Genomic DNA, 15,570 nt, shown 5'->3' on the forward strand with positions numbered 1-15,570 from the left:
GTTCCAATGTCATCATTTCTGGCTTATTTGGCCCACCAAGAAAGAATTACAGACATCTTTACTTACTTGGTACACAAAAGGAGCTCAGTTTCTGAGGGTCAACAAAATCAAACAATTGCCCAATATATATGATGAAGAAATAGTTGGGTTCTTTCTTTTCAGATGTTCTTCCTACACTTTACAAATACTTTCCGCACATTTATTTGGAGATGGAAAATAAGTATAAGCTCTTCTACCTAGCCTTTTCATCAGCTATAACAGCAATTGTGTGAGATCAGAGGTTCCCCTAGACTACAGGCCATCATTCATTTATTCATTCATTCAACTTATATTTATTGAGTTTCTACTTTACACCAGTCAGAGATTAGGGGAGACCATAAACAATAAATATAATAAAAAGAAAATGATTAGTACATTAGAAAATGACATATATATGAGAAAAAAAGAAAAAGTAGAACAGAATAAGCAGGATTCAGGGGAAGAGACATGGAGAGCAGACTGCAATATTAAATAAGATCAAGATTATCTTCACTGAGGGCATTTGAGCAGAGTTGAAGTGGTGAGGAAATTAGCCAAGCAGATACCTGGAAGCAGAGCCCTCCAGGCAGAGATAACAGCTAGAGCAAAAAGCTTGAGGCAGGAGAGTGCTGGCTTATTAGCAAAACAGCAAGGAGGCCAGTGTATGTGGGTAGAATGAGCTACAAAATACATAGTAAGGGTGATCAGAAAGATAATGCAGTTGAAGGTGGGTGGCTATAGATCCTGTTGAACTACATGGAAAATACAACAGAGGTTTCACCACTACAGAAACATGACCTGATTTATATTTTGGAAGGATCACTCTGACCAATAAAATGAAATATGAGGGGCAAGAGTAGAAGCAGGAACCTCGTCATTAGGCTCCTGCAGTAACTTAGACCTGGATAAGTGTAGGGGAAGTGGACAGAAGTGATCAGTTTGTAGATATATTTTGTCACTTGAGCCCATAGTAATTCCTGACAGACTGGACATAGGGAAAAAAATTCAAGATGTCTTTAAGTTTTTCAGTCTGCAGCAACTGGAAGACTGGAGTTGCCATTAACTACGGCGGACATGGCTGCAGGTCCTCCTAGGAAAAGGATGAGTCCAGTTTGAGACATGAGAAATTTGAGATGCATATGACACATCCAAGTGAAGATGTTAAGTAGGCAGTTAGATATATAAGAACAAAATTTGAGAAAGAAGTCTAGGATGAAAATATAAATTTTAGAGTTGTCACCACAAAGGTGGATATAATGTGACCACCAAGGGAACAACCGGACTAGGAAGAGCAGGTCAGAGTCAAAGGACTGTTGGGAATGAATGGAAATATATGTGGTAGTACTCAGATAAGGAATATAGAATTAAGATTTGCCTTTCAATAAATGAGAAAAATATCCTCCTCTGGGCAAATGATTTAGAAAAAGATGCCACCCTCTGGGCAGACAGCCCTGCAGGTGTTAACAGGAAGGCCCAGGGATCCCTGGGTGGCGCAGCGGTTTGGCGCCTGCCTTTGGCCCAGGGCACGATTCTGGAGACCCGGAATCGAGTCCCACGTCGGGCTCCCGGTGCATGGAGCCTGCTCCTCCCTCTGCCTGTGTCTCTGCCTCTCTGTGTGTGTGTGTGTGTGACTATCATAAATAAATAAAAATTAAAAAAAAAAAAAAGGAAGGCCCATAGTTTGCACAGCAGAAGGAGGGCTAGGTTTCAGCTTCACTTAGCCTCTCAGCAGGAAAACATGCAGCAGCTAGTGTGAGACACCCGGCTGTCCCCCACTGTCTGCTATGGGATATTTTTTTTAAGTGAGCTCCACATCCAGCATGGAGCCCAATGCAGGGCTCAAACTCAAGACCCTGAAATGAAGAGCTGAGATCAAGAGTCAGACGCTCAACCAACTGAACCACCCAGGTGCTCCAGCTGCAAAATTTCTTAAATTCTCCTGCATGTCCTCACTACTGGATCTCAGAAATTAAGAGCACTGGCTAAACCTAGACTGCCTACGTGAGAATCTAGGTTCTGTTCTCTGCTCATTGGTGACTTTAGACAAGTTATTCAATCTTCCTAAATATCAGTTTCCTCATCTGTAAAATGAGAATAGTAAGAGTACCCTCCTCAAAGGGATCTTAAAGATTAAGGAAAATTCATATAAAAGACATAATTTAGCCAATAATTGACACCTAGCAAGTGCTCAACAAATATTAGTTGATATTACTAACCCCTTTTCAGTAGGAGAACAAAGTCCACTAGTCTACATTTAGGATAAACATATCTCTTTACCTATAGAGCTTTAATTATTATTCAAGAATGCTTTCACTCTTTGTTCCCATAACAAAAGAGTTTAAAATAAAGTTTCCCTCTGGTGCCTCATTTTATTGAATCTCTTAACTTAAATTCTAAGGCATATGTCCTACATGGGCATTAATTAGAAAAGCAACATGCCTAAATACCCCAGAAAAAAATCCTAATCCACTACAACCTCATAAAGGATCTTGAGCCCTTTGAAATCAATTCCAGAGTGGTGCATAAAAGGTATGCTCTGGGCAACCCAGGTGGCTTAGCGGTTTAGCGCCACCTTCAGCCAAGGGCCTGATCCTGGAGACCTGGGATTGAGTTTTGAGTCCCACATCTGGCTCCCTGCATGGAGCCTGCTTCTCCCTCTACCTGTGTCTCTGCCTCTCTCTCTCTCTCTCTCATGAATAAATAAATAAAATCTTTAAAATATATATAAATAAATAATTAATTAATTAATTAATTAATGGTATGCTCCAGGGTTAGATCTACAGTTGTTAAATGCACTACATTTGGGATCCTTAAGAGTGTGCACTTTTTATTTCCTTAGCTTCCAAGAACTCTGGGTTTCAACAGAACAAGACAATTTATATTTCAAACTTAAAAAGTAAGTATGTTTAGCATGTTATAATTCAAACTTTAAGCATCTGAAGTTCTCTTTAATAAACCTCTATAATCTTATTGACATTCTTTGAAAAATTATCAAATTGAGTGCTTCCTCAAAAAAATTATGAGTTTTATGGATTCTTTATGAGAACACCCAAGCAAAATTAAATTAAATTGAAATAATTGCTTACTCTAGCCATACTAACCAAAATAAAACTTCCCTGCACACACAACCTAGATGAGGGCTGCAAAAATGGTTTTAAAAAGCCAAAAGAGGGACACCTGGGTGGCTCAGCAGTTGAGCACCTACCTTTGACTCAGGGCATGATCCTGCTAGGTCCTGGGATCGAATCCCACATCGGGATCCCTGCATGGAGCCTGCTTCTTCCTCTGCCTACATCTCTGCCTCTCTCTCTTTCTCTGTGTGTGTGTCTCATGAATAAATAAATCTTTTTTTAAAAGTCAAAATATTAAAAAAAAAAAAGTCAAAATATTGCCTTAACTAATGTGAAGTAAAACAAAGGAAAACATTTTACTTATATTTAGGTCTTATGCTATGTCCCTCTTACTGTGAATGGCTAGTCAAGTTTAATCTCCCTCCAAAATTTAAAAAAAAAATAAAAAAGCAAAAAGTTATAATTCAACTTCTAACTTAACTGCAAAGTAACATTGTATATAAAAATTTTACATGAAGACCTCACTACCCTTCTCCTGATAATACATCTTTCATGTTATTTTTTTAAATGCCAGTTCACACTAAAAGCTCACCCTATATTTCACAATGGCACACATTTTCAAAATTGCAGCTAAGGAGAAAGGACAGAAATGCCCCATGGTTATCCTATATAGCAATGCCTTTCAACTTAAGGACATTTTGTACCTATAAAAATTATAACAGAACTGAAACACTGTGAGATCCCATCTCATATAAGCCCAGCATGAAGGTTACCTACATATTATTTAAAAAGCCAAAGAACTAAATTAGCCCAATTGAAATCTAAGAAGATAATCTAATACATGAGACCTCAGACAAGCTTTCATTGAATCACCCAGAATAAGAATAACCTTCAGCTATAAGGCATCAACTTTAAGCAACCAGGGCAGAAGTAACATGCCCTTCATATACACCTTGAAAGTGACAGTGGCTTTTGTTGCTGTAAATCCAGTGGGCCTGTGGGTTGGTTCCACTCCATATTATAAGACAGCTCAAATATATATGAAGTCCCCTAAGGTATGTTATTTTTGAAAGGCAGAGAACAGAAAGAATAGTGAAAAAAGTAAAATTCTTATCAACCTCATTTTGAAGCTAAAAAAACCCCATTTCTTCTATATTCTCTGATTAGCTAGAAATAAATAACAGCCTGCTTACCAGAATAAAGAAAATGAGACTAAAGTCTTTGAAAACACTATATTCATTTTCCTATGTATCTATCAATACACTTGGGAAACCAAGAGTATATAACTTTTTTTAAAACTTCAGGTCCTTCCTCGCCTCCATATTTCCACTTTTCCATATTCCTTTAACAGAGTTTTTAAAAGTCTGTGCCAGAATCTTTCAATTTAACCAACCAAATTCACTATTTTACCACTACTTTTAAAATTTTTCCCCAGGAATTCTGCCTATATATCTACTAACCCTATTTAACTATTTCTCCCACCTGGTCAGTATTCTCTCTATAAGACATAAAAGGCTTTCTTCTCTGGCTTTAAAACACCACTTTCTACCCTTCTGGCATTCTTTCCCAATATCTTTTGCTGGCTCCAGCTTATCTACTACTTCCTGTTAAGAAGGGGTCTTACCCTAAAGTTCAATTCCTTACATCCTACTCATTGCTCACGTTATATTGCTTTGTCTAAGTAATCTCTTTCAGTTCAACTTAGAACCTCAGATTCTACAGTACAGGTCTCTCACCTAAGCTTCAGAGCTCCCAAATTGACCACTGGGCCATCTGACAGGCACCTCAAAACTGAAATTATGATCTTTTACCCAAAATCTGCTGCCATCACTTCAGTTCTGATCTAGATTAATGACCATCATACAGCTGCACACCCAACCCAGAACCATGAACATCATCCTAGAATATTTTTCTTTCACTCTGCCTCTCTCTTCATACCATATTAGTGAAAAAAAAATCATATTGCTTCTATTGCCCTAACTCCTCTTGTATTGTCCATGTCTTCTCCATTTCCATTACTACTTCCTCAGTTCATACCCTCTTTATTTTTTTTAAAGATTTTATTTATTTATTAATGAGAGACACAGAGGGAGAGAGAGAGAGAGGCAGAGACACAGGCAAAGGGAGAAGCAGGCTCCATGCAGGGAGTCTGACATGGGACTCGATCCCGGGTCTCCAGGATCAGGCCCTGGGCTGAAGGCAGCGCTAAACTGCTGAGCTACCCAGGCCGCTCTCATACCCTCTTTAAACTGATTTAGACTTCATAATGATACCCTAACTGGTCTCCCTTCTGGCTTTTGACAACCTCCAATTCATCCTTCAAATTATTCCTTAAGTGATCTATATAAAATAAGATAATGTTACACTAAATCCCTGCTTGAAACTTTCAATGATTCTCCATTTTGACACAATAAAATTCAGATTTCACTGAATGACTGAAGGCAATTTGGTCTGTCCCATGTCTCTAGCTTTCTCACCCCCTTTGATCCTCCTCTTCCCTGTACGCCATCCATGCTAGACAATTTGAAATTCTCTGAATGGATCATACTGGTTTATGCCCCTAAACTTTTATTCACTCTGCTCCCTCTGCCTAAAGTGCCCCTCTCCAACAGCCACTTGACAAATACTTATTCATCATTCAACTTCAACTCAAACAATCCTCTCTATATCACACACACACACACACACACACACACACCATAACAGAAATAAGTAATGCTTCCTTATCTCTGTATCCTATAAAGATCTCTAAGAGAATTATCATCATCATCCTACCAACTCATAGGATTTCTTATACTATATGGTAGAGTAAATGAATGTTTATATCACTTCCTTCCATCAAAACTAATAGAAGAGAAAAAAATTAAGTTAAAACCATTATACTCAAGGAAACTTGTCAGTACCCCAAATTACAAAGAAAGAAATATAGTGAAATCTTGAACAAATTTCAAGATTTGTTGTCAACAAACCGCAGCCCGGGTGGCTCAGCGGTTTAGCGCCACCTTCAGTCTAGGGCCTGATCCTGCAGACCGGGGATCGAGTCCCACATCAGGCTCCTTGCATGGAGCCTGCTTCTCCCTCTGCCTGTGTCTCTGCCTCTCTCTCTCTCTCTCTCTCTCTCTGTCTCTTTCTCTCTCATGAATAAATAAATAAAATCTAAAAAAAAAAAGAAAGAAAGAAAGAAAGGGCAAGAGCCTATACACATCTCAGTAGTAAATAATTTTCCCTAAAAGTGCCAGAACCCTGAAATTCCTGTCTACTCATCCTTTGATTAGAGTATTAAGATGTAGGGCATGGATAGATCTAGGATCAAAGGGGGATATCCCTATAAAGACCCTTTGAGACTACAGAAACACAGGGATGGTAGGGCAGGATTAGCATGATGACATGCTACTTCTGTCTATGACTAAGCCCACCCCACCTAGCCGAGGGAACTGCGAGACACCCAGCAGAGTGAAGGAAAGAAAAAATGCTGAATCACTAGTTTGTAACGCTGATAGCCTATACTTAAAGGATTTTGCCACGCAAATGGATGTCAAAAGAAAGCCAGGATAGTAATACTTACATCAGACAAAATAGACTTTAAAACAAAGACTGTAACAAGAGACAAAGAAGGAAAGACATGATATAATAATAAAGGGGGCAATCCAACAAGAAGACATAGCAATTGTAAATATTTATGTACCCAACATGGGAGCACCCAAATCTATAAAACAATTAATAACAAACATAAAGGAAATAATTGATATTAATATAACAATAGTAGGGCACTTTATATCTCACTTATATCAATGGACAGATCATCCAAACAGAAAATCAACAAGGAAATGATGGCTTTCAATGACACACTGGGCCAGATGGATTTAACAGATATATTCAGAACATTCCATCCTAAAACAGCAGAATACACATTCTTCTCAATTACACATGTAACATCCTTCAGAATGGATCACATATTAGTCCCACAAAACAAATCTCAACCAATTCAAAAATATCAGTCATACTATTATGTTTCCTGACCACAATGCTATGAAACTAGAAATCAACCGTAAGAAAAAATCTGGCACAAATACATGGAGTAAATAACATGCTACTAAACAATGAATGGATCAACCAGGAAATCAAAGAAGTTAATAAGTACATGGAAACACATGAAAATGAAAACACAATGGTCCAAAATCTTAAGGATGCAGCAAAAAGCATTCTAAGAGGGAATTTTATAGCCATACAGGCCTATCTCAAGAAACATGAAAAATCTCAAACAACCTAACCTTACACCTAAAAGGGAACTAGAAAAGAACAAACAAAACCAAATGCCAGCAGAAGGAAGGAAATAATAAAGATCAGGGCAGAAATAAATGATATGGAAACTAAAATAAATAAATAAATAAATAAAACAATAGAACAGATCAACAAAACTAGGAGCTGGTTCTTTTCAAGATCAACAAATATGATTAACCACTAGCCAGACCTTTAAAAAGAGAGAGAAAGAGAGAGAGAAAGAGAAAGAGAGAGGACTCAAATCACAAATCAAAGAGAAGTAACAACCAACAGCACAGAAATTCAGACAATTGTAACAGAATATTATGAAAAATTAAATGCCAACAAATTAGACAATCCAGAAGAAATGGATAAATTCCTAGAAACATAAAATCTACCAAACTTAAGCAGGAAGAATAGAAAATTTGAACAGACCAATTAACAGTAACAAAATGTAATCAGTAATCAAAACACTTCCAACAAACAACTCCAGGACCAAATTTGCTTTCACAGGCAAATTTTACCAAATATTAAAAGAGTTATACCTATTCTTCTCAAACTATTCTAAAACATAGAAAATGAAGGAAAACTTCCAAATTCATTCTATGAGGCCATATCAAAACCAGATAAAGACACCACAAAGAAAAAAAAATACAGAGAACTACAGGCTGATATCTCTGATGAACATAGATGGAAAAACCTTCAACAAAAACTAGTAAACCGTATCCAACAACACATTTTAAAAAGCATACACTACAATCAAGTGTGATTTATTCTTGGGATGCAAGGGTGGTTCAATACTCATAAATCAATCAATATGATATACCACATTAATAAAAGAAAGGATAAGAACCATATGATCAATAGATGCAGAAAAAGCATTTGAAAAGTACAACATCTATTCATGACAAAAACTCTCAACAAAGTAGGTCTACAGGAAACATACCTTGACATAATAAAGGCTATCTATGAAAAATCCACCACTAACATCAACCTTGATGGGGAAAAACTGAGAGGTCAAGAACAAGATAGGGATGTGCACTCTCACTATTACTATTTAGCATAGTACTGGAAGTCTTAGCCTCAGCAATCAGATAACAGAAAGACATAAAAGGCACTCAAATCACGAAGGAAGAAGAAAAACTTTCACTATTTGCAGATGACATGATACTCTATAAAGAAAACCCAAAAAAAAAAAAAGAAAGAAAACTCAAAAGACTCCACCAAAAAACTACTAGAACTGATAAATGATTCAGTAAAGTCATAACTACAGAATCAATGCGTAGAATCTGTTGCATTCCTATATGCCAATAATGATGCAGCAGAAAGAGAAATTTAAAAAAAAACACTCCATCAAACTCCAATAAAAAAGTATACAAAAAAAAGAAAAAAGAAAAGAAAACCACTCCATTTACAATTGCACCAAAAACAATAAAATATCTAGGATAAAGTTAGGTGAAAAAGAGGTGGAAGACCTGTACTCTGAAAACTATAATATAAACACTGATGAGGGCACCTGGGTCACTCAGTCAGTTAAGCATCATTCTTCAGCTCAGGTCATGATCCCAGGGTTCTGGGATTGAGCTCCATGTTGGGCTTCCTGCTCAGCAGGGAGTCTGCTTCTCCCTCTCCTTCTGTTCATTCTCTTTCTCTCCTTCTCTCTCTCTTTCTCTCTTTTAAATAAATAAATAAATAAATAAATAAATAAATAAATAAATAAATAAAATCTTTTTTATCTCTCTCTCTCTTTCAAATAAATAAATAAATATAAATAAATAAATAAAATCTTTTTTAAAAAACACTGATGAAAGAAATTCAACATGATACAAAGAAATGGAAAGACATTCCATGCCCATGGGTTGGAAGAACAGATATTATTAAAATGTCTATACCACCCAAAACAATCTATACATTTAATACTATCCCTATCAAAATACCAATGGCATGTTTCATAGAACTAACAATCCTAAAATTTGTATGGAGCCACAAAAGACCCTGAATAGCCAAAGTAATCTTGAAAAAGAAAAAAGAAAACAAAACTGGAAGTATCACAATTCCAGACTTCAATTTATATTGCAAAGCTGTAGTAATCAAAACAATATGGTACTGGCACAAAAATAGGTACATAGATCAATGGAACAGAGTAGAAAATCCAGAAATAAAACCACAATTATACGGTCAATTAGTCTTCAACAAAGCAGGAAAGAAAATCCAATGGGAAAAAGAGTCTCTTTGACAAATAGTGAGAAAACTGGACAGCTATATGCAAAAGAATGTAACTGAGCCAATTTCTTATACCATACACAAAAATAAACTCAAAATGAATTAAACACCTAAATGTGAGACTTGAAACCATAAAAATCTTTGCAAAGAGCACAAGCAATAATTTCTCTGATCTTGGCCATAGCAACATTGTTTATGTCTCCTAACGCACAGGAAACAAAAAGCAAAAATAAACTACTAGGACTACATCAAAATAAAAAGTTCCTGCATGGCAAAGAAAACCATCAACAAAGCTAAAAGGAAACCTATGGAATGGGTTAAAATGTTTGCAAATGGCATATCTGATAAAGGATTAGTATCCAAAATAAAGAACTGATATAACTCAATACACACACAAAAGAAAATCCAATTTAAAAATAGGCAGAAGACATACAGATTGCCAACAGACACATGAAAAAATGTTCAACATCCCTCATCATCAGGGAAATACAAATCAAGACCACAATGAGATGTCACCTCACACCTGTCAAAATGGCTAAAATCAAAAATACAAGAAACAACAAGTGTTGGCAAGGATGTAGGAGTTGGTAGGAATTCAAACTGGTGGAATCACTATGAAAAACAATATAAAGTTTCTTCAGAAAGTTAAAAATAGGGCTACTCCACAATCCAGTAATCTCACTACTGGGTATTTACCAAAAAAACTTCATTTTACCCAACTAATTCAAAGAGACACATGCATCCCCATGTTTACTGCAGCATTATTTACAGTAGCCAAATTACGGAAACAGGCCAATTGTCCATCAACAGATGAATGGATAAAGAAGGTGTACACACACACACTTACACACATCAGAATATTATTCAGCCATCAAAAAGAACAGAATCTTACTATTTACAACAATGTGGATGGAGCTAGAGAGTATAATGCTAAGTGAAATAAGTCAGTCAAAGAAAGACAACTACCATGTGATTTCACTCACATGTGGAAGTTAAGAAAAATAACAAACAAGCAAAGAAAAAAAAGAAAGAAAGAGAAACAAACCAAGAAACATACTCTTAACTATAGAGAACAAACAGATGGTTACCAGCAGGGAGGTGGGTACAGCAATCTCACTTCTAGATATCTACTCCAAAAATAAAAACTAATGTATGCCCAAAGCAATTCATTGCAATTGATTTCAAGTAACTTCAAAACACAATATTTTTACTCTAATCCCTACAGGGATATCCTCTAAGACAAAAAGAATGGCAAAGTAATCTTAAACTGCATTTAGTATTCTTATTAAATACATGTATTATAGTCTTATAAATTCTTACTACATATATGTACACATTCATACACATATAAATTTATGTATGTACATACACACATTAAGATAAAGCAAATAATTCATGCTATTAGGAAATAAAAATTCTAGCATAAAAAAAAGAGATACAAATATAAAATCAGAAAATTTACATGAAAACCTGTGATCTTACACTGAATTGAAATTATCAGTATGATCTTATTTATATATTTCTCTCTTCCCCAAAAATATCTATTTCCTAGCTCTGCTCACAAAATAAAAAGGCAGGGACGCCTGGGTGGCTCAGCGGTTGGGCATCTGCCTTTGTCTCAGGGCCTGATCCCGGGGTCTGGGGATAGAGTCCCACATTGGGCTCTCTGTGGGGTGTCTGCCTCTCCCTCTGTCTGTGTCTCTGCTTTTTTCTATGACCCTCATGAGTGAATAAATAAAATATTAAATAAATAAATAAATAAATAGACAGTGGCAGTGGCAATAGCAACCCTGTGCATAAACTGTGTTCCCTAAATACTATTTCCCACTAAAAGGACCTAGGCCACTCAATAGGAAGACTGGTTGAAGATCTGGGGCAGGAAATATATAAAATCAGCCTAAAACATCTTCTTATGCTAGAACACAAAAACCACTTGGATTTGTCAAGAGGTTCAGGATCCAATTTAAAGGGATTCTCACTGGCCAAAAGTGGAAAATTTGGGGATCAAAAGAATAAAGATTGCAATACATAAAAACATATATAAATATCAACTCAAAAAACAAAAACTCACTAGCCACCTTTCAAAGTTGATAGGACACCATCCTATTCCTCTGAAAATTGATAAAGAATGGGAAATAATCAAGTGTTTCCCTGATTTTTCTGTCATGAACTATACTTGAGAGGAATATTCTAAAATTCTTTATAGAATAATCTCAACCAATAAACCTAAGGAAGAATTACAGAATGCTAAAATCACCATTTACTACCCTTTAAAAAAATAATAGATCTAGAAAATGATCATCAATAAAAGCTATAATTATTAGATGAAGGATTAATAGTGAACTTTGAGAATCAGGCTTACAGAGCCTAAACATGCTGATCAAACTTAACCTCACCAAAAGTGACACAATCCAGATTCCATGCTTCCTGACATGACACAATAGGAAGTACATCACATCATCTATACAGCATTCTTGCCAAAAGAGTTAAAACTAAATCTAATCGAGCCTTGTGCAGATCTAACCACCACTTTACTGGAAGGAGGAATGTGTTAAGCGACATCAAATGCTGCAATCACCCAAATCCAGAATGTGAGAAATACTGTAAGACAAAATGACTTAGTTTCTTCAACTCATAGATAATACAGAAAAGAGGGAAAGCTATTAGAAATTAAAAGATATAACTTATTAACAACCATACAAAATGTGTCAAACCTGAATTCTGATTCTAAAATCCTACTATAAAAATACATTTTAAACAATTAAAATTGGACAGACAGGTTATTTGATATTAAAGGGTTACTGTTAATTTTATTGGGCATAATAATATGATGATTATGTTTTCTTAAATCCTCAAATATTAGACACAAGATTAACATGGACGATTTATTTTCAACAAAGGTGCCAACATAGTGCACTGGAGGAAAGACAGTTTTTTCAACAATGGTGCTGAAATAATTGGACATCCTACATAAAACAGGAACCTCAACCCTTTCTTTACACCATATATGAAAATTTACTTGAAATAGATCATAGAGCTCAAGATAAGACAAAGCTATCAAACTTCTTAAAGAAAACATAGGAGAAAACCTTTGTAACCTTGGGTTAAGCAAAGGTTTCTAAAGCGCAACACCAAAAGCATGATCCATAAAAGAAAATACTGATAAATTGGACTTCATCAGCAAAATTTAAAACTGTTGCTCTTTAAAAGACAGTGTTAGGAAAATGAAAAGGTAAGCCATAGACTGATCACAGTATTTTTAAAACTCATATATGATAAAAGTCTTATATACAGAAAATATGAAGAATCCTTAGAAATCAATAATTAAATGAAAAACAACTCAATTTCTCAAAATGGACAAAACATTTGAAAAGACACTTCATGGGAGCCTGGGTGGCTCAGTGGTTGAGTGTCTGCCTTTGGCTCTGGACATGATCCCACGGTCCTGGGATTGAGTCCCTCATCGGGCTTTCCGCAGGGAGCCTGCTTCTCCCTCTGCCTATGTTTCTGCCTTGCTGTGTATGCCTCTCATTAATAAGGAAATAAACTCTTAAAAAAAAAAAAAAAGAAAGAAAAGACACTTCACCAAAGAAGATAAATAAATGGTAATTAAGCACATGAAAAATGTTCAATATCATCAGTCACTAGAGAAATGCAAATTAAAGCCACAATATATACTACTATACACCTACTAGAATGACTAAAATTAAAAAGACAACAGGGGAGCCTGGGTGGCTTAGTCGGTTGGGCATCTGCCTTCAACTCAGGTCCTTATTCCAGGTCCTGGGATCCAGCCCTGCAACAAGCTCCCTGCTCAGTAGAGAGTATGCTTCTCCTTCCTCCTCTGCCCCTTCACCCACTTGTGTTCTCCTCTCTCTCTCTCTCAAATAAATAAATAAAATATTTTTTAAATTGGATTAAATTAAAAAGACTATCAATACCCAAGCTAGTAAAGATGAGAAGCAACTTGAAATCCCACACATTGCTAGTGAAAACAAAAAGTGGTAGTTTCCTACAAAGTTAAACATATACCCACTCTATGATCTAGCAATTACATTATTTAGATATTTCCCCAAGAAAAATGAAAACATATGCCCACTTAGAGGTCTATTCACAAATATTCATGATAGCCTTATTCATAATAGTCAAAAACTTGAAACCTCAAATTTCCATCAACAAATGACAAAACAACTTTGTAATGCAATCATACCATCACATTGCATGCAAGGAAAAAGCAAACTACTGATAAAGGCAACAACATGTATATCTCTCAAAGGCATTATGCTAAGTGAACGAATCAGACAAAATAAGTTACATGATTATACTTACAGGACATTCTCAACTTCTCTGGTACATTACTCAGTTTATTTAATGCCTAACCTCTTTAACTTCTTTTCTTTTTAACACTTTTTATTTATTTATTTAAGAGAGAGAGAGAAGCAGAAGAGGCAGAGGGAGAGGGAGAGAGAATCTCAAGTAGACTACATGCTGAGCTTGGAGCCTGACGCAAGGCTCAATCTCACAACACTGAGACGATGACCTAAGCCAAAACCAAGAGTTGGCCACTTGACTGACTGAGCCATCGAGATGCCCTGACCCTCTTTAACTTCCTAATAATATTTGCTTCATAGCCTGCAAGCCTGTTTATTGTCCATTTGTCCTCAATGTCATCCTGTGTACCTGATGTGGTATGTGTACGATTTATAATTTTTTCTTGAAATAACTACCTCAAACTAGCATATATGTTTATAGTACAAAACTATAAAAACAAAAGCTTTGAGTATTTTCTGTCTTTTCACTGTGCCTTAAAAAATTATCATTTATTTACCTTATTTTTTAACAACAGAATTTTTTTAAAGAGCGAAATGATTGTCCCTGACTCAACATGTTAATTTATGATGATATCAGTAAAGATACTTAGCAAAATTTTAACTACTACATTTATGTTCTTTTTCAGTACTGCTAGGTAATAGCAATGAGTTTGCAAGCTTGTTCACTTATACAAGCTGGGTTTAGTATGGTGTGCAGTACGGAGCCCAGGGTCTCCAACTATATTTTGAGTATTTGTATTTTGAGTTGTATTTTGTATTTTGAGTATTTAAAGATCAAAGAACATTAAGAAGTTCTGTCTCTGAACTTCTTCCTCCTAATGAAAAACTTATTTCCCAGTTAGATTGATTCAGTTAATTTTGACCTAAGTTGAAATTCAGGTTAAATTTATCACTAAATTGAAAGAGTGAAAGGAATGAAAGTAGCTAATCTCATTTAAAACAATCTATTTAAAAAAATCTATTAAAAAAAATACTAGGACAAGATTCATAGACTCACACAAAATTGCCAAATATATTTTACTTTAAACATTGGCTTGATCATGTCTGTTTTAATATGTAAATATTTTACCTTATTTAGATAAATTCTTGGTGTTTCTAAAAACGTAAGCCTCTTGAATCTTTCTCCTGAATTGAGTGACAGACCGAATCTTTTTCTGCTCCTAGAAACTTGGAGCCATACTTATGCCCACATAAATCAGTGTGTGGGTTAAAAGGGCAGCAGTTCTCCACTTTTTTCCCACCAAAACACAGTGACATTTAAAGCGTATTTAATATTCACTGTCCAACATACTCTGTTCACTCTGAACTGCCACCTGCAGTAAGGAAGACAGCTGGTTTGCATGAAATACCCGCATAAGATTTCCGTAACCCTGAATTTTCTCTCCAATCAATCTGTAATACACAAGTGTCATAAAACCATAGTCAAAACTACTGCGTTTTTTGCCTTATTCTTGACTCTGTTTTACATTCTTATGCTTGTTTTCCTTTCTTCTTTCACTCCACTTTTAATTTGTGCTATCTTGAGTTTCATATAGCCTTGTAAGTCACCTTAAATCCTTTCTAGAAGAAGGAATAAATAAATCATCATTCCATGTATCTGCAAAAGCAATCTTTTCTTGTTTACATTAGATAAAGCCTTAAAACTTAACTCCTTGCTGCCTCTCAAC

The 15,570-nt window shown here is 35.7% G+C and overlaps 1 protein-coding gene across 8 annotated transcripts in view; it reads right to left on the minus strand.

Annotated features, from left to right (window-relative positions):
* The window catches only part of CTNNA3 (catenin alpha 3), a 1,664,912-nt gene that overhangs the window by 1,629,284 nt on the left and 20,058 nt on the right, over positions 1 to 15,570 (minus strand). The window lies entirely within an intron of this gene.

The sequence above is a fragment of the Canis lupus genome, chromosome 4 (assembly GCF_048164855.1).
Source record: "Canis lupus baileyi chromosome 4, mCanLup2.hap1, whole genome shotgun sequence".
Lineage (NCBI taxonomy): Eukaryota > Metazoa > Chordata > Mammalia > Carnivora > Canidae > Canis > Canis lupus.